The following is a 20,498-nucleotide window of genomic DNA, read 5'->3' on the forward strand; positions in this document are numbered from 1 at the left end:
TTTTACTGTATTTTGAAGAAATTATAGAATATGCTCTTAATTATTGCTTCATTTTTCTTCATTGTCAGATGAGCTACAGGAACATAGCCGAGAGGGTGTGGTAGATTTGGGAGAATAGCCTGGTGGTGGATCCTAAAATAGCACACTGTGTTTCAGAAAACAGAAAAGAATAGGGTCTGATGTGGCTCCTTTCAACTGCCATCAACACCCTCCAACACACAACCAAGGGATGCATGTACTTAACACTCAAAGCTCCAGTTATGAGCCATGTTTGGTTGTGGTCTGCCTTCTGGTCAGTTGCATATTTTTATTGCCATCTAACTAGTGTGTGTGACCATTGCTGTAATTTCCATAGCCATAATCTTCAGAATATAAATTTGGGCTGCATCTCAACTCTGCTTACCTAGATTATGTCTGTGAACAGACTTAGAGTTGCCTCTGCCTGAGAGAACCCACTTGCCTAATAGTGCCCACCATGGTATTCCTACATTTGTCTCTTGTCAAATATTCATTGAAAATGTGTTAAGTGGCCACCACTTTCTTAACCACCAAATCACTCACATCATATTTTAAATAAACTGAACATGGAATTAGAGCAAGAACTAGAAGGAATTACCTAGTTCTTTCTTCCTTCCTTTCTTTCTTTCTTTCTTTCTTTCTTTCTTTCTTTCTTTCTTTCTTTCTTTCTTTCTTTCTTTCTTTCTTTCTTCTTTGTCAACACTTTAGACTTCTTAGCTTCTTCCATCCTAAATGTTCAATAGAATAGGAATATTTTGAAATTGGTTTGCTAGTCATTTCTCAAGTACATGGGTAAGGGGCGAAGTAGTTAATAGAATAATGGTGGCAAGTATTAACTTGCATGTCCTCTCAGCACCTCCACCCCACCCCAGTCCAGAAGGCTAGAGCATCTCACATTGGCAGCTTAAGGGAATGTAAAGAATAAATCAAGTAGGCTTTGTTCTTTATATAAGTAGAATATGAAGAACAAATCAAGTTGATTCTTTATTTTGTGCTTCAAAAACTGAGGTTTATCGTATATAATACTGGGTGCCCACATGTTTGGAAACATAGGTAATACTATATTATATATTTACAGATTGAAAATGTCCTTGATGATATTATGCACAAGTTGCCTAAGTTTAGAATCTATGGGAACTCTGGGGATTTGGAAGATTATTTACTAAGATGGATTTTTCCTCTGCCTTAGGAAAGACAAATTCCCTGAATAAGGTGGATGAGAAGTTCAGTTGGAATTAAAATAATACGATGCCAGTGAGTGACCCTAAGAAGGGTTTGGTAGGCTGAGAGGAGAGGAGACCCAAGCTTAACTTTCTAGGAGAAGTCAAGAGAGGTGCAAGACCCAAGTTGTAAGAACTACCAAGGCCATTCTTGTGATAGGGTGAAGGCTGTGGTGCCATGATGTGCTTAGGACAAGACGACTTGACATTGGTCTGCAGATGCAGCCATGGAGAGCAGGGTAAGATGAACTCAAGACTCAACTGAACTTACTGGGGAAAAAAACAAACAAACAAGAATTCACTGAGTTTATTTTAATTTGATCATGTTTTATTTTAATTTGAGGTTAAGTAAGTAAGTAGAATGTGAAGACCTGTTATAGAAAAATAAAGTTAATTTTTTTATATATTTGAGTTTACTCACATGCATATCCATAACATGTAATAAGATCATATTATGCCTCACAAGGCATTTAAAGCTGAATAAAGAGAAAAATTTACAATAAAATGAAGAACTCATAAAAACCTTAAAGAAGAATAAGGAATCTGTAGGTTCTAAAAGACCACGTATTTAATCAGAAAATAAAGGTAAACGTGTACTAAAACAAATATACATACATTTTGTTGGCGGTATAAATTGGTAAAAACTCCCACAATAATCCTCTTTCTAAGGATCTACACTAAGTAAATAACACAAAATTTATTCAAATCTGTAGGTATATGTATATATATGGAGAAGTTCATTATGGTGTTATTTATAATTTCATACAAATTCAAGCACTCTGGAATTCCAACACTAAGAGCAAAGAGTTAAATTTCCATTTCTAGTGAATTATTATACAGCCGTTAAAAACTGTTTTTTAAACTATAAGATATTGAGGAAGAGTGTTTATGAGAGAATGTAGTTGAAAAGTAGAATACAAAATATATACATGCGCACACATATTTTTTATATATATATATATATATACATATATTATGAATACAGGTAAAGACGAAATGGGCTAGGGAAGGAAACAAATACTAGTATTGGGGTAGTGGTCTGTGGAAAAATAATTTCTCTTCTATATTGCCATTTGTATGAAGTTGTAGCATTTTATATGTTTTTATAATTAACAAATTTTGAAGCTTCCATTTGTTTAACTTTGTTGATTATTTTAATCAATAAAACACTTTAATGAATGAAACAGAAGAATGACCCTTTGAGATTGAATTTATATTCTGTTCAGCCTAAATTTCCTGCCAGTCTCAGGCAATGTGACACAAATTGGTGTTCTTTGACATCAATCTTGGAAGTTAAGCATGAGCAGCTTCTCTCAGTAGCTATTTTCAATTCACTTGTAAATTGTTCTAAACAATTTTAAATTAATTTAGATTTCCTTCCAATAGTAACCCTGGAGGTAATAAGTTCTGTAAATTTATTGCTGCTGTCGCTGTGGTTCTTCCTCTTCTCTATACCCAAAACTCTCAATCCTCCAATGCACTATTAAACAGAAAATGTGAAAGTAAACATACTAAGCTCATTCCTGAACTTAGGGAGAAAGCACTCAACCTTTCACTGTTGAGAGTGATGTTAGCTATAGATTTTTGTAGGTCACTTTTCATCAGATTGAGATATTTGTCTTATTTTCCAGGTATTTCTAGAACGCTCATCATAAATGAATGTTGGTCTTTGTCAAAAGAATTTTTTGAATTTTAAGATCATCATAGGATTTTTCTTCTTTGTGGTGAATTACATCTACTGATTTTTAAATGTATGGGGCAACATAGTATGCCTGGGAAGGAAAAACCCACTCACTTGATTAAATTGATATTTTGCATATTTTTTGTATGTATGTTTATGTGCTATATTGACCTGTAATGTCCGTTTTAAAAAATGTGTTTGTGAAGTTTGTTATTGGGGTTTTTCTGGCCTTATAGCATGAGTTGGAATTTTTTTCCCCTATTTTATCTCTAAAAGAGTTTATGTAAGATTAGCATTAAGTATTTTTGAATAGTCTCTACCCCTGACTTCTTTTTCCTGTCTGTGACCACATTTTGTTGTTTCTTTTAGGTCTCCTGTCATAGATAATTCATTAAAGAGATTATGGATAGGGGGATGGAAAGACACTAGACTTTGGGTGGTGAGTGCACAATGAAGTATACAGATCTTGTATATAAAGTTGTACACCTGAAATAAACAATTTTATTGACCGATGTTACCCCAATAAATTTAATTAAGATTAAAAAAGAGATTATGGATTCAGTTATCCTCCTCTGAAGAATTTAGATGCTTGTTTTATTTAAATTTCTCACTGCCTTGAATTTATATAGTCTTTGCTTTGTTGTTTTGTTAGTACTGAACTGTGGAAAGACTCAGTGTTTCCCAAATCTTGCTGATTTGCTAGGACTCAGCCTCTAAACCCTCTCTCCCTGTGGTTTTTGTTGGTGTTGTTTTAAGCTTTGTTTAGGAATGTCTAGAATAGATCTTCCTCTAGGTCATAATTATTACTTCTAAGATATGATCTTTCTTCTTGTATTAGATGCCAGGGGTGTTGAGAAAAATAATACAATATGTTCACGTTGACAAAGCTAGAATCTAATGTTCCCTGACACTGATCTTCCCACAGGAGTGCTGCATCTGTAGTTTTTTCTTCTCCCAGTCCCATAGTAGCTGCTCTCTAGTAAGCCTCAGATGATTTTTCCTTGCTCATGTGCAACCTAGGCCTCTGCCACAGCTTTACAGAAAATTCTGGCTTATATCCTTGTAGTCCCTTGTCTGCATAGTTTCCTTCTCTGGAATGACCCACACAGCAGATTCTAGCCACTTTCCCCGCCCCAAAGCCTAATTAACCTCTGCATCCTCAGCTCAGTAGAACTACTATGTGTGCTGCTCAGACTCCACCTCTGTAAACCATTGTTTGGAAATTGTTCCTGGAAAGAAACTGAGGTTCTTGAGGCTCACTTCATGACTTTCCCTTCTTTTGGGAATCACTCCCTACTGCCCAGTGCCGGAAAGGATTTTGTTCAGTGTCATAGATGTTTACAGAAAGACGGATGGCTAATTCATTACTAGTTACTCCACTGGAGCCAGAATGTGACACAGTTAAACTTTTGATGCAATAAATATAGCAGCTTGGCCATAAAATTCTAAATTATGCAAGATTTCATTTCACAAGGTGCAATGGATTATTTATATAATGTATTTGTCAAATTCTTACATTCCTAAAAGCTATATCTGAGTGTATAGAACTTTCAGATGATAAAACTAATATGATATATTTTATAAAATTTCTGAGTTAAGAAAGAATCCTGTAAAGTAGGCCGAGGTTTAACCCAACACAATTTACTTGCAGCTATCCTATTCTCACGTCTTTGCTCCGTATCTAAAGATGAAGTTCGGGGACTTTATGTGGCTATCCTCTCCCCAATAGTGTCCACATTCTGATTGCTTTCCAGATAAACCAATGTAAGTTCAATTGTGATTTCTTATTTCTCAAAATGTTACTTTTTTTCTCTCCTATCCCTTAAAAGTCTGCTTTATGGAAATAGGCATATCTTAGTTGTTATATTGATGTTTTATGTGTCCTGATTTAATATGAATACATTATATGGCAGTTTAGAGTTAATTCTTTAATTTCTGAGTGGCTCTAATGATAGAAATTTGAATCCCCTCTATAGAATATGAGGGGTGTGAAATTTGAAAGCCAGGATGATGGAAGCAGGAGCTGGGGCTTTATCTAAACCTTCTAACTTCAAAATAAGTTCCATCAATTAACTGCTTATCATGTTCTTTATGTTAGAAATTTATTTCTTCCATGAAATAAAAGAGTGAGAAAGAGAAAAACACAGGTACAAAGAGAAAAAATGAATAATTTTCTATCAGTAATAACTCTCGATGTAAATGGACTAAATGCCCCAATCAAGAGACACAGGGTAGCTGAATGGATAAGAAAACATGACCCACACATATGCTGCCTACAAGAGACCCACCTCAGAGCCAAAGATCTACACAGATTGAAAGTAAAGGGATGGAAAAAATATTCCAAGCAAATGGGCAAGAGAAAAAGGCCGGGGTTGCCATACTTGTATCAGACAAAGCAGATTTCAAAACAAAGGCCATAAAAAGAGACCCAGAGTGGCACTTTATAATACTTAAAGGAAGAATCTATCAAGAAGACATAAACATTATAAACTTATATGCTCCCAATATAGGAGCCCCCAAGTATATAAGGAAATTGTTGGATGACTTCAAAAAAGATATAGACAGCAACACACTGATAGTAGGGGATTTCAACACCCCACTGTCAAAAATGGACAGATCTTCTAAACAAAACATTACTAAACATATTGCGGTGCTGAATGACACACTGAATCAAAGAGACTTAACTGACATATATAGAACCTTACATCCCAAAGAAGAGAAATACACATTCTTTTCAAATGCTCATGGCAGTTTTTCAAAGATAGACCAGATGATAGGACACAAAGCAAACTTCAGCAAATTCAGGAATATTGAAATAATACCAAACTTTTTCTCAGACCACAAGAGCTTGAAACTGGAAATCAACCTCAAAGAGAAACTTCAAAAACTTGCAAACTCATGGAGACTGAACAGTAGACTATTAAACAATGAATGGGTCAATAATGAGATAAGAGAAGAAATCAAAAAATTTCTGGAAACGAATGAAAATGAACAGACAACAGTCCAAAACCTATGGGACACAGCAAAGGCGGTCCTGAGAGGGAAGTTCATAGCAATACAGGCTTACCTAAAAAAGATAGAAACATTTCAAATAAAAGACCTAACACTACAACTTCAAGAATTGGAGAAACAATAACAAATAAACCCCAGAGCAAGTAGAAGGAAGGAAATAGTCAAGCTTAGAGCAGAACTGAATGACATAGAGACAAAAAGAACAATTCAAAGGATCAGCCAATCCAGAAGCTGGTTCTTTGAAAAGATAAATAAAATTGACAAGTCTTTAAGCAGATTAATCAAGAAAAAAAGAGAGAGGACCCAAATTAATAATATCAGAAATGAAAGAGGAGAAATAACAACTGATATCACAGAAATACAAAGGATTGTCAGAAACTACTATGAACAATTATATGCCAAGAAATTTGGAAACCTTGATGAAATGGACAAATTTTTAGAAAAATATAATCTTCCAACACTGAAGGAGGAAGAAACAGAAAGCTTGAACAGACCGATAACGGCTGGGGAAATTGAAGCAGTATTCAAGAAACTCCCGGCACACAAAAGCCCAGGGCCGGACGGTCTCACACGAAAATTTTACAAAACATTTAAGGAAGAGCTAACCCCTGTCCTTCTCAGACTATTCCAAAAAAATCCAAGAGGAGGGAAGACTCCCAGACTCTTTTTATGAGGCCAACATCACCCTAATCCCAAAACCAGACAAAGACCCTACAAAGAAAGAAAACTACAGGCCAACTTCACTGATGAACATAGATGCTAAAATCCTCAACAAAATATTGACAAACCACATCCAGCAATACATTAAAAAGATTATCCACCACGATCAAGTGGGATTCATCCCAGGGATGCAGGGATGGTTCAATATATGCAAGTCAATAAACGTAATACATCACATAAATAAAAGAAAAGACAAAAACCACATGATCATCTCGATAGACGCAGAAAAAGCATTTGATAAGGTACAGCACCCATTTATGATCAAAACACTCAGCAAAATGGGAATAAATGGGGCATTCCTCAACGCAATAAAGGCCATATATGAAAAACCTACAGCTAACATCATACTCAACGGGCAAAAACTAAAAGCTTTCCCACTAAGATCGGGAACACAACAAGGATGTCCACTCTCACCGCTTCTTTTCAACATCGTATTGGAAGTCCTAGCCACAGTGGTCATACAAGAAAAAGAGATAAAAGGCATCCAAATAGGAAAGGAGGAAGTAAAGCTATCATTGTTTGCAGATGACATGATAGTGTACATAGAAAACCCTGTAGACTCTACCAAAAAACTCCTCAACTTAATAAGTGAATTTGGCAAAACAGCAGGATACAAAGTCAATATTCAGAAATCAAAGACATTTTTGTACACCAGCAATGAAATAGAAGAAGAAATCATAAAAAAAATACCATTTGATATAGCAAGAAGAAAAATAAGTACCTAGGAATAAATTTAACCAAGAAGTAAAAGACCTGTATGCAGAAAACTATACAACATTGAAGAAAGAAATTAAGGAAGACACAAATAAATGGAAGCATATACCGTGCTCATGGATTGGAAGAATTAATATCATCAAAATGTCCATACTACCCAAAGCAATTTATAGATTCAATGCAATCCCTATTAAGATACCAATGACATATTTCACAGAAATAGAAAGACATTTCAAAAATTTATATGGAACCATAAACGACCCTGAATAGCTGCAGCAATTTTGAGAAAGAAAAACAAAGTACAAGGGATCACAATACCAGACATCAAACTGTACTACAAAGCCACTATACTCAAAACAATCTGGTACTGGCACAAGAACAGACCCATAGATCAGTGGAACAGAATAGAAAGCCTAGAAATAAGCCCAGGTCTAAATGGGCATCTAATATTTGACAAAGGGGGCAGGAGCATAAAATGGAGCAATAAGAGCCTCTTCAACAAATGGTGTTGGGAGAGCTGGACGGCTACATGCAAAAAATTGAAATTGGATCATCAGCTGACACCATATACAAAAATAAACTCAAGATGGATAAAAGACTTAAATATAAGTCGCAACACCATCAAAGTCCTCCAGGAGAACATTGGCAGGAAACTCTCAGATATCCCACGCAGCAATTTTTTCACTGATATGTCTCCTAAAGCAAGGGACATAAAGGAAAGAATAAACAAGTGGGACCTCATCAAAATAAGAGGCTTCTGCACAGCTAAAGAAAACATCAGCAAAATGAAAAGGGAGCCAACTCTATGGGAAAATATATTTGCTAATGATACATCAGATAGAGGTTTGATCTCCAAGATATATAAAGAACTCACTCGACTCCACTCCAAGAAGACAAACGATCCAATCAAAAAATGGACAAAGGACCTGGGCAGATGCTTTTCCAAGGAGGAGATACAGAGGGCCCAGAGAAATTTGAAAGGATGCTCTGCATCACTAGCCATCAGAGAAATGCAGATCAAAACCACCATGAGGTACCACCTCACACCGGTCAGAATGGCTATCATAAACAGATCAACAACCAACAGGTGCTGGCGAGGCTGTGGAGAAAAGGGAACCCTAGTACACCGTTGGTGGGAATGCAGACTGGTGCAGCCATTGTGAAAAGCAGTGTGGAATTTCCTCAAAAAGCTGAAAATGGAACTGCCTTTTGATCCAGTGATTCCCCTGCTGGGACTATACCCTAAGAATCCCAAAACGCCAATTCAAAAGAACCTATGCACCCCAATGTTCATAGCAGCACAATTTACAATAGCTAAGTGTTGGAAGCAATCTAAATGCCCATCAGTAGATGATTGGATCAAAAAATTATGGTACATTTGCACAATGGAATAGTATGCAGCAGAAAGAAAAAAAGAACTACTAAACTTCGCGACAGCATGGATGGAACTGGAGAGCATTATGCTAAGTGAAATAAGCCAGGGGGTGAAAGACAAATACCATATGATCACACCTATAAGGGGAACCTAACCAACAATACAAAGATGCAAAGAAAATAAGACCAGCAACACTGAAAGGAAAAGAAACCAACAGAGACAAGAGGGAAGGGCAGGGGGCCGGGGGAAAAGGAAGGGAAGGGGAAAGTCAAGGAACATAGAGCAAGGACTCATGGACAAAACCAAAGGGGAAGAATTGAGGAAGGAAAGGAGGGAGGGAGAGGGCCAGTGAAAGTGGTGGGGGGTAGGCAGAGACAAATGTATTTGAAAAAATAAATAAATTAATTTTTTTAAAAAAGATTTATTTCTTCTGAGGGTTTAGAAGCATCATAGTATGATTTCCTGTCTTGTGGGAATACTATAGATTCTTCTATGAGGTTAAAAATTTTAATCAATAAATATGTATTGAGAATATGCTATGCTCAAGGAAGTAAAAATGAATGACACAATTTCTACCACCAAGACTTTTATACAATCTAGTAGAATAGATTATATACAACTAATGATATTACAAAACAAAATTTATGTTATGAAAGAACCATGGTAAAGGTTCAGAAAACAGACAGGTAATAGGCAACCTGGTGATCAAGAAAAACATCAAGAGTAGGCAAAGTGTAGTCTGGACATGAAAAAATGGGGAGAATTTCTACTGGTGGAAATAGAGGAGTTTCCAGAAGGAGATAATTGTACATGCAAAGCCTTCAAGTACAAAAATAGGTAGAGGTATTGGTAATGTTGTAGTTCTTAAGACAGGGATTCACACATGTTCATATTATTACTGTGTTTTGTAATTTAAATGTTACATATGTTATCTAGGATATATCATAAGAAATAAATGGTTGATGAAGATGAGGTAGAGAGAGAAGGTAAAAATTTAAACAAATTTAAAAGTGAAAGGAAAAGGGAAAATGAAAAAAATTAATGTTCACTGAGCAGTTACTCTGTGCCAAGCTGTGATTTAATTTCTTATATGTAATATTGCTTTCAATCTCTACCATATAAACTTAAGCTTAAAGAAATTGACTTACTCCAAGTGACTCAGTGAAGAAGTGTGGCAAGTAGAAGAAACTGAAGGCTTAAAAAGAAGGCTTTCAAATAAACATAGGCATGATTCCACTTGACTAAATAAATAAAAACATAGAAAAATGTATACCCAAACATTATCAGTAATTTTCTTTGTATGGAAATAATTTTCATTTTATTTTTATAGTTTTTTTTTTGTATTTTTCTTCTACAATAAGCATAATTAAAAATAATGTGTTTTTTTTTAATGAAAAAAAAGTGAGTCAGAAAACTAACCACATTTTCAAGTAAAGAAGAAGATGCAGGAGAAGGAGACAGGACAAAATACCACCATTTTTATGAAGGACTGGGATCAAGAAGCAAGTACTTACTCATGCAACAAATATTATTAAATTCCTACTATGTGCCACGCGAGAGAAAAGAAAATGAACAAAAGAGGACAGGATGACCAGAAATACTGGAGGAGTGAAGAAAATTTCCCTGGAGTGATCTCATTCTCATCAAAATAGAAAGTGAAGTCAGTGGCTAAATGTGAGAGTGGAAGTGAGGCTAAGACCTGCAGATGCACAAAAGAAGTCAGAAATAATCATTGGCTGTGCTTTGCAGCCCAGGAGCAAAAGCAGAGAAGAAAGAGAACTGAGGCTGTCCAGAATTGAGCAATGTCAAGATGAAAACAGGAAGAGGGCAAGGGTCAAGAAGATAAAAGAATTTTGAGACCAGAATGACCTTACATTTTCTTAAAACTCCTATATGGAAGTTGCTATAGATGGGCAGAGATAAAGAACATGATCCTGGAGTTAAATCACAGCGTAGGGATGGGGGCGCAATCCCCAAAAAAGACATCCATGCAGGTAGATGACATGGAATCCAAAAGAACACCCTAAAGTGGTCCTTAATGAGCAAAAAATCTGGCAGCTCAAGGAAGCTATTTGTGAGAACTCGCATGTAATCTGTTCATAGAATTCTAACTTAATTGGAGAGAACATTAATCCATCACGTTCCTGTCCTGACACTCAGATAAATTCAAAAGGATAGTTTCAGGGCATAATCAGAATTTTGAGACAACTCAGAAATTATATCCTGAAGTTTCAAATGTTAACATTCTTGACTGAAGTCTCCCAATGCAAGTGAGTACAGTCCATTTTTGTTGTTAGGCAAATGGGTGTGAAGTGCGCAGCAATCCCCCCATGTCTCACATTCTGTTTTAGTTAGCTAATCCATCAATTAAGGGGACACACATTTAAACTGTTCAAAGACAATCACAGGAGGTCCTTTGCCTAGCCTGGTCCAGCCAAACTGATGAGCTGCTGTCCCTGCTCCAGTCCTTGCCCAAGGGCATTCGCTCAGCGCCTGAGGTACAGAGACACTGCCTTATTTGTTTTAGCAGTAATTGTCTCCCCGCCCTGAAAGAGGCCTGAAAATTGCTTCTATGTTTAGAAACAAGATTACTCTGCTGAGGCTGCTGGGCAGAGTCTCACCTCTTTATGGAAGCCTGTTATTCCTAGGATTCTGTGTCCTAATGTAGGCCTTTGTGGCCTGGGGTTGATGAACAGACATCTGTTAGGCACACACTGAGGGTGCAGGGACCCTTCTCGGGAGTGTCTGAATAGGCTACTATGGCTACACCCCTGAGGAACATTAATCAGGAGGGTTTATTGTGTACTACTGTGAGTCAGCTTTATGATGGATCCGAGTTTATGGTCGTTTTGATTGAATAAAAAGGACGATACAATAGTTAAAGAAAGTGGATTTCAAACTAATATGAAAAGTGAATCCAAGCCCAGCAATTCTCAGCTGAACACATGGAGAGGAAAGGAGGCATTTTTGCTTCATAAGTATCCCTGTGCACTTGAAGCAGGGGTCTCCTGACCATCAGGCATGCCCTCCTCTTTACATGCACAGGGAAGCCATCATAATACTGCTGGGCTGTCACAGCTACCAGGGCCTTACCTCTCTTGGTAGACGACTAGGTCCCAGGATCTAAATCACCCACGAGTTAGTACTTGTGTTCTCAGTAAATACTTCCCATTAGTTTAATCTAAGCCAAGACTTTTAAAACCCCAGATAGCTAGTTCACTATTTACATTAACCATATGCTCTCTGGCTTAACACACCACAAAATTACCCGTTATTGAGAGAGGTGAAATCCATGAGACATTTGTATACACAGACTGACTGTAGAGATTTTGTATTTTATTATAACCAACTTCAGTGTCTTTTTCCTTTAAGTTATGATGACTAAAAAATCTGACTCATTGCCTAAAGAGATCTGTCTTCCAAAAGAAATCCTCAGCAGATTCGTGTAAGACTTTTATGCCAAATCAAGGCGAGCAAGGTTTGTTTAAATTTTAAAATGAAAAATGTGTTGCATTTTTTATGTTGCTACCCCCCTATTCACTATGAAACTGCCTCCTCAAACAGAATTTCCCATCTCAGTCAATAGCAACTCTATCCTTCCAATTACTCAGGCCTAAGTCCATGAAGTCATCCTTGACTCCTCGCCTCTCCCATGCATCAGTCAACTCTGTTGGCTTTACCTTCAGAATATATCCAGAGTCTTTACTTCTTCCCATCTCTGCTGCTTCCCCTATGACCTAAGCCACCACTGTCTCGCATCTGGATACTTGCAATAGCCTCTGATCTGGTCTTCCTGTCCCTGCCCCCTGCTTTTCTCCATTCTCCCTTTGAGGCTTGTGTCAGTACTCCGCTATTCTCAGGGTATAAGTCAGAGATCTTAACATGGTCCCCACGTACTCTCTGACATCGTCTCCTACTACTTGCTCCCTGGCTTATTTCCCTCCACCCCGTTGCTACTCCTTAGTCATATCAAGTATTCTCCCCTAGGAGAATACTTTGCACTTACTATTCTCTCTGTCTGAACTGCTCTTCCTCCAGATAATCATGTGGCTTCCTTACTTCCGTCTGTTCTCGTCTCAATTGCAATCTCACCAAAAGAAGCCAAATCTCATTACACATATAAAATAGCTACAACATCCCACCACCTTACATCCTGTCACCTTCCTCTGCTTTAGTTTTCTTCAAAACACTTACCATCCGCTGACCTAATACATTTTTATTTGCTTATTGCTAATCTCCATTACCTGGCCAAAAGTAGGAACTCAATAAACATTTTTTGGGTAAATGGTGATGAAAATAAAGATCTGTTTGGCCCCTCGATTTCTAATGCAACAGTAGTAAGAAAGACAGGACTATGACCACGTGGTGTCATCAACATAACAGCCATATCTACCAACCAGCAGTAAACAAGGACTTGTATAGAAGCATAAACAAAAACTAAACTGAGCTACACTAACCTCCTGAATTCTAAGCCTAAAGGAATACAATTATTTTAAAACTTGGTGAATTAATTTTAACCAAAAATAAATCTATATATTTCCTATAATAAATCTATATGTAAACACATACACATGTATAGTTAAATCTATATATCTAACATCAGAGCCAGCTTGAACTAGGCTAACACTTGTCTCACCTCTTGGTGGTAAAATTCTGCCGAGGCTTTGAGAAGAAGGTTTTCATCTCTCATATAAGAAAATGAAAGGTGGCTATGGTCAGTATGACTCAGTTGGTTGGAGTGTCATCCAGTAAACTGAACAGTCACAGGTTCAATTCCCAGTCAGGGTACATGCCTGGGTTTGACCCCAAGCTGGGACACATGCAGTAGCCAACTCATCAACATTTCTGTTTCTCATACATCTCTCTCTCTCTCCTTCCCTTTCCCCACTCCCCAGAATAAAAAAAATATATCTTTGGGTGAGAATTTAAAAAGATAAATAAAATGGAAAGTGTTGCACTCTCCCTTTTTGGCATAAGCCCTTATGTCAGTTATACCAATAGTTCTCTGTGCTCAATGACATTTCTCTGCTATATTATATTGCTTGTATTTTCTTTCCACTTTTTACTCCTTTTTACTTTTGGCCCAACCCAGACCAAGCAAAGGAAAACTTGGCTCTTCCAACTCAGGGGGAAGTTCCAGCAAATTAAGAGACAACACTGGTGAGGATATATCAATAAGTCAAGACCTTTGAGAGATGCTGAAATTTTAATTAAGAGTTGCCAAGAGCTCTCCCAGGGAGAAAGCAAACATCAAGAAAATTGAAGGTCCTATTAAGTGGCAGGCATATGGGGAAAGTTTAGTCTTTCACTTATTCATCAAGTACATATCTGATTTCGGACCTAAAAAAAAAAAATACATTCCCTACCTTCAGGTTGACTTTAGTTTGGAAAAAGTCTAACAAGTGCACAGATCATCATTATTCAAAGTGATCAGAGCGCTAAGTTTTATGGGAGAACATAGGAGAGAAATTTAACTTAAACAAGGCTTCAACAGAAGAATAGACTTGGGTTCTAAAACCAGTTTCACATTTATCTGTGATATATTGGGCAAATTATTTTAATTCCCCCCTACTTTGGCTTCCTTCTGATAAAAGAGGGAAAAGGTTATAAGAAAGATGATAAAAAATAGCTAAAATGTGTATCGTGTGCTGGGCACTTCTGTTTCTCCATGGAAACTGCCTACATCTGGTATTTATGTTATCAATATTGTATTTCTTGACTTTGCGAGGTATGACTGGTATTCCTCTATTCCACATGGAGAAACAGAGGCAGGAGTGGGTGGTCTGTAACACGATGTCACTCTGCAATACCAAGGGCTCATCTAGGAGTTTCCTGAGGGAAACTCTTCAAGAGAGGAAGTGGGTGGGGTGAGGAGGGTATTCAGGGATGTGAGGAGAAATGTGTGATTAAATCATTCCACCAAATGGAGAATCCTTCACAGGAATGTGTTAGTCTGAACATTTCAGGTGCATCTAGAGTCCTTCCTGAGAGGAACCTGTATAATAAAAGAATTAAATAAATACAAGGTGAATAAGAATTTAAAAGAAAAAAATCAATAGTAAAATTTCCAGATTAGATATCTTCATATCAATGTGTTGAACTCTCTCAAACTAGAACAAAAGATAGTGAACAAGATCCCAGCAAATGCTCCTGCATGGAATTAAGGAACAACCGTACTAAGGCAGCAAGTATGACCTTAGCCATACTTTTCTCACGAAGACCTGGAAGCTCAGGTATCAGGCACTGAAGTAAATGTGAATGTTTTGAGTTGTTTCCTATGGGAATCCTCACAAACACTGACTTTATTTGTAATAATGCTGTTTCTTAAACTCCCACATTACTGCTATGAGAGCAGTAGGGTTGCTGTAATAATAGTTCCTTTTTATTAAAAAAAACTAGGCTAAGCACAAGGCAGATTATTTTGTATACATCATTGAATTCAATTCCTGTAATGATTTTATGAGGTAAATTTTATTTTCCTATTATAAGCGAGGATCTTCAGCACCCTCTCAAATTAAATAACTTGCTCATGGTTGTACAATTATTAGGTTGAGCAACATGAATTGCTGACATTCCAAAATTTTTTAACTTACAAAATGGCAGTTTCGTATGGTCAAATGCTGGTGAATGAAAACACCCATCCAAACCAGGCCTGAGCTGTCTGGTCAGTCACTGTGTAGGATGCCTTCCCACAGAATGAGCCCTGGTGGGAAACAAAATCCTCATGAGCCAGAGAAGGCAAAAAATCTGGCGAGGGGTACATTTTAATGACGACATTTACCTCCGCATACTACCTTCAGCTGCAACGATATTTGAATTTAAATGACTTTATAGATCAAGAATTTAACCTGCTTTTTTTTATAGATGTGGCCTTCGTTGACCTTATCGGAGATTGAGGTTTAAAAATTTCTTGGTAGTGTTTGACAGATTCTAAACATTATTCACACACATCAAGTATATTTATTATGAGTAATACCACTGAGAATTTCTTATAAATTTCTGTCCCTAAAAGGAAAAGTTATGATCTATAACAATAGCAAAGAATGCATATAAGATAAGCTGACAGATTCTCTGCAGATTTATGCCATTGTAACAACTAAAAAGGTTTTATTTAACCATCCAGGCATTTCTATTAAAATGGTGTCAGGAAGAAGATCTGTTAGAGAAACTCATAAAGCATTTCTGATTTGTAACAGACTTAATGGGCTTAACTACCAAGTATTTTTCTATTGTCTACTATTTATAAAGATTCTAATTTTCATCGAATACCAGAAACATGATGTGTTCTAAAAGTAACTACTTCATAACACCCGATAAGGGATAACTGCCATTAAATACTGGAAAAATGCCATGGAAGAAAAAAGCAGCTTATCTTTATAATGTGATTCAGAACCTGTTAAAAAGATTGCCACATAGGTCTTCCCATTATTTTTCCTTCAAAAAACTATTTAAAATTTAGAGTATTCCAAAGAATTGCGTAAAACAGCTATCATTTGCTCACTTATATCTGAATGTCAGAAGTGTTATGAGAATTTTAATTCAATCTTTTTTTATTTTTATAATCAATAGGAGCAAAACCAGGAAGTGTGATTAATCATAATGGAAGATGGGGACAAGTTCCTGTTTCTGGTTGATTAAACATTCTCTTGGATTAAGATTCTGACTTACATAAGATATTTATTTATCCTTTCTGCCTAAGAGAATTGGACTCTCAGAGAGGGATCTATTTATTCTAGTTCACCCTGAGAATCCACTGGACTACATGCAAACATTATTTCCTGATTCATAAGGTAGGTTTTACCCACCATCTTAAATTTTTACATGTGACTATAGGGTCATTTTTCCTTCCAATTTGGTAAAACATGAAAATATGAATGCTTAATCCACACCTAACTGAATTCTGAACAATATCTTTTTTTTTCCAACTAAGTGAGCAAGTAGCACTTTTTTCCCAGCTTTACTGAGATATAATTGACATATAATATGTAAATTTAAGGTGAACAATATGATGATTTGATACACATATATTGCAAAATGATTACAAATGGGGTTAGTGAACATCTCCGTCACCTGACATAATTATCTTTTTTTTCCATGTGGTAAGAACATTAGAGATCTACTCTCTTAGCAACTTTCAGGTATATAATTGAGTATTGTTAACTGTAGTCACAATGTAGTACATTAGATCCGCAGAACTTATTTATCTTACAACTAGAAGTTTCTACCCTTTTGACAAATATCTCCTCAGTTTTCCCATTTCCCCACCCTTGCCTCTGGCAACAATGGATCTCTCTCTGTCTCTATGAGTTCAGCTTTTTTCAATATTCCAGGTGTAAGTGAGATCATGCAGTATGTCTTTCTCTACCTAACTTACTTCACTTAGCGCAATACCCTCAAGATTATTTTATGTCATTGCAAACGGTAGGATTTCCTTCTTTCTCATGGCTGAATAATTTATAATAGTACATCGTCTTTTTCCATTTATCCATAGATGATCACTTAGGTTTTTCCATATCTGAGCTATTGTGAATAATGTTGTAATGAACATGGGGGAGCAGGTACCATTTTGAAATCTTAATTTCACTTCTTTTGGATATATAAGAAATGGGATTGCCGTTGTAGCAACCAAAAAGGTTTAATTTAACCATCCAGGCATAAAAAAACCTTTGGTCATACCAGGATCATATGATATTTCTATTTTCAATTTTTCAAGGAACTTCAATACTGTTTTTCGTAGTGGCCGCACCAATTTACATTCCCACCAGCAGTGCACATGGGGTTCTCTTTCCTCCACATTTGTTGTCTCTTGTAATTTGATAATAGTCATTCTAACAGCTATGGGGTGATACCTCATTATGGTTTTGATTTCCATTTCCATGGCAATTAATGAGTTTAGCACCTTTTCATGTACCTGTTAGCCATTTATATGTCTTCTTTAAAAAAAAAAACTCTTCAGATCTTCTGCCTATTTTAAATTGGATTGTTTGTGGGGTTTTTTTTTTTTTTTTTTTTTTGCTATGGAGCTGTAAATTTCTTATATATTTTAGATAGTAACCCCTTATGAGACAGTTTGAAAATATTTTCCTTTATTCCATAGAGTGCATTCTTATTTTGTTGTTTCTTTTGCTGACAAATACCAACTTAAGTAACTTGCTTTGAAGCAGAAGTCCAGTATGGGATAAATTACAAATTTGCAAATCTAAATTCACTTTAAAAATCACATCACAAGAAAGAAGTAAAAATCACTCTCCAAGTTTGGAAAAATAAAGTATTTTCTCAGTATGTACCTTTCTAGTAATAACATACAATATTAGAAATGTTTCAAATTCAATTTCTTATACAATTAGGTCATCAACTTCAAGTCCAACTCTGACCCATTTTATAAAGCATATGTTTTATCCTGTATTTGATCATTAAAATGAAGCTTTAAAGTGTAATGGAAAGAAAACTATATAATAATGTAACTGACACTTTAAGTTAAAGCTTGTAAAACATAATTTAACACCATTTCACACCAATACTTTCAATTCTCTTTCCACTGCTATTAGCTTTTTCCTAAATAAGCTAAAACAGAGCTAATTTGTGGTATGTACTAATCTCTATGTAGAGTAGTGCAATAAATTCAGATGAACTTGTTTCAGAAGCAGAAATGATTACTGCCAAAAAGTAAAAAGAGAGAAAAATGAAACCCTCTTAAAACTCTTTTTGTTTTGAATGTTGTCATAGTTACTGAAGAGAAATTTATGTTTTGAAGACTTTTCCTTAGATGTTAAATACTGTGACCAATTGTGGCAGTGACTAAAATAAGATTGATGAGGAATTTCTTTTATAAACATCTTTTCAAAACCCATCCTTACTAATTGTTCCTTTTCCACCTACATTAGACTTAAAGTTGGCCTTGTGCAGAATTTTTAAAAATCATTTAACCTATTTTTAGTCATAAACTTTTAAATATGGCTATAGGTTAAATTTAATTTCTGAATGTTCGGCCAAAGTCTAAATCCAAAAACTCATATTTTAAAATACACCTTGTGGGCAAGCTAAATAAAATATGTGAATTACTAAGTAATTCTAAGAGTATAAATAGTAGAGAATTGTGTTAAATCAATTGAGTTTTATAATGACATTCTTATTCCTAGTATCTCCAGAATATTATGCTAGGAGGATTTTTGGCTGAACATTACAATCCTAGAATATTTCAGCAAAAAAATCAGCTTAAAGATCAATTAGTCCAACAATCTCTGTTTTTAAAAATGAGGAAACTGAGTATCACAGATATTAAGTGTTTGCACAAGATCCCATTGCTAGCTAAAGCTGGAATATTAACCAAGGTCACCTGATTCAAGAATTTTTTTATTTTTCATGACACCAGGCTTATGTCAAAACTCTAAGAAAATAAATTCATCCCATTGGAGAGGTTTTCAAAGTGTGTTCCTTGAAGCCCTAATTCTCAAACAGAAGTTGGGAAGCTACAGCCTGTGGGCCAAGTGTGGCCTGCTGACTGGTATTGTACACAAGTATTTTGGGGACCAGAAATACATTCGCTCCTATATCTCTGTATTGTATGGCTGCTTTTGTGCCACAGCAGCAGAGTGGAGGAGCTGCGACAGGCACCGCATGGCCCACAAAGCTTCAGTATTGACTAGCTGTCTCTTTACAGGAAAAGTTTGCTGACCCCTGTTCTAGAAGAATAATTGGGACAGGAGATGCTCTTGTGGTCATTTCTGAAAAATACAGTCTGCAACAAACACATTAATTTCTTAAGTTTCAGAAAAAGTTTTCAAAGAATAAGTGAACGAAAACTATCAAATTAAGGATTGAGAAACTATTAATTGGCACCAACTATGACTTTGATCAAGTTACTTTTTCTGAGATTATTTCTTAATGTGTAAAACAAAATATTTATGCCACATCCTGCTACAAGGATGAAATAAGAAGATATGTGTAAATGTTTAGCATTGTACCTGGTATTATTAAATGGTTAATAAATAAAATTTATTTATTCCCAACAATAAAAAGATAGGTAAAAATATATAACGTACTCATGTTTGCAAAATGTATGAAAAGAAGTTTGGCAGTATGTATCAAGGGCCTTAAAAGTTCATGTCAATAGAATATATCAAAGAAATGATAGATACCTGTGTCCAAGGACAGTAATCACAGATTTATTTATAATAGTGGAGAAACAGAAATAACCCTAAAGTGCCATGGTTGAGCCACTATTAAATTATGACATAATAATATACAGTTAATAAAAATAACACAACCAAATATTATTTCATAGCTCATATCAGTTAAAATCAACTACATTCTTCCAATTTTTTGGACTATCACTTGGAGTCATTGCTGACTCCTCTTTTTCTCTGATTTGAAATCTGACATGTTATTCCAAATGTGACATTCCTTCAAAATATAGCGTGGATCCGACCATTTCTTACCAATACTACCACCCTAATTCAAACCTCTATTGGTTCATTCTTGACCATTGCAATAGCCTCCTAACTGGTCTTCCCGCATCTGCCCTCGACTCTTCTCTTGAAAAGGTAGTCAGGGTTATCCTGCTACTACCTAAAGCAAATCATGTCGCCCCATTGCTATAAGCCTCAATGTCCTCACCTATCAATCAGAGTAATAGCTGAAGTAACTTACTGTGAGCGTTAAGATCCACCTGCTTTGCTGTTCCCTATCACTCTTCTGACATCATATCAAACTTGCCAGATGCAATCCAACGTCTTTGATAACTTTGAAGAGAATAACC

This window comes from Pteronotus mesoamericanus, unplaced genomic scaffold (genome assembly GCF_021234165.1).
Source record: "Pteronotus mesoamericanus isolate MK-2021 breed Mesoamerican mustached bat unplaced genomic scaffold, CSHL_Meso_final contig_32, whole genome shotgun sequence".
Classification (NCBI taxonomy): Eukaryota; Metazoa; Chordata; class Mammalia; order Chiroptera; family Mormoopidae; genus Pteronotus; species Pteronotus mesoamericanus.